Consider the following 2,231-nt stretch of genomic DNA (forward strand, 5'->3'; position numbering starts at 1 on the left):
TTGAAGGGTTTTTTGTGTCTCTATTTCCTTCAGTTCTGCTCTGATTTTAGTTATTTCTAGCCTTCTGCTAGCTTTTGAATGTGTTTGCTCTTGCTTTTCTAGTTCTTTTAATTGTGATGTTAGGGTGTCAATTTTGGATCTTTCCTGCTTTCTCTTGTGGGCATTTAGTGCTATAAATCTCCCTCTACACACTGCTTTGAATGTGTCCCAGAGATTCTGGTATGTTGTGTCTTTGTTCTCGTTGGTTTCAAAGAACATCTTTATTTCTGCCTTCATTTCATTATGTACCCAATAGTCATTCAGGAGCAGGTTGTTCAGTTTCCATGTAGTTGAGCGGTTTTGAGTGAGTTTCTTAATCCTGAGTTCTAGTTTGATTGCACTGTGGTCTGAGAGACAGTTTGTTATAATTTCTGTTCTTTTACATTTGCTGAGGAGAGCTTTACTTCCAACTATGTGGTCAATTTTGGAATAGGTGTGGTGTGGTGCTGAAAAAAATGTATATTCTGTTGACTTGGGGTGGAGAGTTCTGTAGATGTCTATTAGGTCTGCTTGGTGCAGAGCTGAGTTCAATTCCTGGATATCCTTGTTAACTTTCTGTCTCGTTGATCTGTCTAATGCTGACAGTGGGGTGTTAAAATCTCCCATTATTATTGTGTGGGAGTTTAAGTCCCTTTGTAGGTCACTGAGGACTTGCTTTATGAATCTGGGTGCTCCTGTGTTGGGTGCATATATATTTAGGATATTTAGCTCTTCTTGTTGAATTGATCCCTTTACCATTATGTAATGGCCTTCTTTGTCTCTTATGATCTTTGTTGGTTTAAAGTCTATTTTATCAGAGACTAGGATTGCAACCCCTGCCTTTTTTTGTTTTCCAGTTGCTTGATAGATCTTCCTCCATCCCTTTATTTTGAGTCTATGTGTGTCTCTGCACGTGAGATGGGTTTCCTGAATACAGCACACTGATGGGTCCTGACTCCTTATCCAGTTTGCCAGTCTGTGTCTTTTGATTGGAGCATTTAGCCCATTTACATTTAACGTTAATATTGTTATGTGTGAATCTGATCCTGTCATTATGATGTTAGTTGGTTATTTTGCTCGTTAGTTGCTATAGTTTCTTCCTAGCCTCGATGGTCTTTACAATTTGGCATGTTTTTGCAGTGGCTGGAACCGGTTGTTCCTTTCCATGTTTAGTGCTTCCTTCAGGAGCTCTTTTAGGGCAGGCCTGGTGGTGACAAAATCACTCAGCGTTTGCTTGTCTGTAAAGTATTTTATTTCTCCTTCACTTATGAAGCTTAGTTTGGCGGGATAGCAAATTCTGGGTTGAAAATTCTTTTCTTTAAGAATGTTGAATATCGGCCCCCACTCTCTTCTGGCTTGTAGAGTTTCTGCTGAGAGATCAGCTGTTAGTCTGATGGGCTTCCCTTTGTGGGTAACCCGACCTTTCTCTCTGGCTGCCCTTAACATTTTTTCCTTCATTTCAACTTTGGTGAATCTGACAATTATGTGTCTTGGAGTTGCCCTTCTCGAGGAGTATCTTTGTGGCGTTCTCTGTATTTCCTGAATCTGAATGCTGGCCTGCCTTGCTAGATTGGGGAAGTTCTCCTGGATAATATCTTGCAGAGTGTTTTCCAACTTGGTTCCATTCTCCCCATCATTTTCAGGTACACCAATCAGACGTAGGTTTGGTCTTTTCACATAGTCCCAAATTTCTTGGAGGCTTTGTTCATTTCTTTTTATTCTTTTTTCTCTAAACTTCCCTTCTCTCTTCATTTCATTCATTTCATCTTCCATCAGGGATACCCTTTCTTCCAGTTGATCGCATCTGCTACTGAGGCTTCTGCAATCTTCGCGTAGTTCTCGAAACTTGGCTTTCAGCTCCATCAGCTCCTTTAAGCCCTTCTCTCCATTGGTTATTCTAGTTATCCATCCTTCTAATTTTTTTTCAAAGTTTTTAACTTCTTTGCTATTGTTTTGAATTTCCTCTCGTAGCTCAGAGTAGTTTGATCGTCTGAAGCCTTCTTCTCTCAACTCATCAAAGTCATCCTCCATCCAGCTTTGTTCCGTTGCTGGTGAGGAACTGCGTTCCTTTGGAGGAGGAGAGGTGCTCTGTTGTTTAGAGTTTCCAGTTTTTCTGCTCTGTTTTTTCCCCATCTTTGTGGTTTTATCTACTTTTTGTCTTTGGTGATGGTGATGTACAGATGGGTTTTTGGTGTTGAAGTCCTTTCTGTTTG

This window comes from Hylobates moloch, unplaced genomic scaffold, assembly GCF_009828535.3.
Source record: "Hylobates moloch isolate HMO894 unplaced genomic scaffold, HMol_V3 SCAFFOLD_11, whole genome shotgun sequence".
NCBI lineage: Eukaryota > Metazoa > Chordata > Mammalia > Primates > Hylobatidae > Hylobates > Hylobates moloch.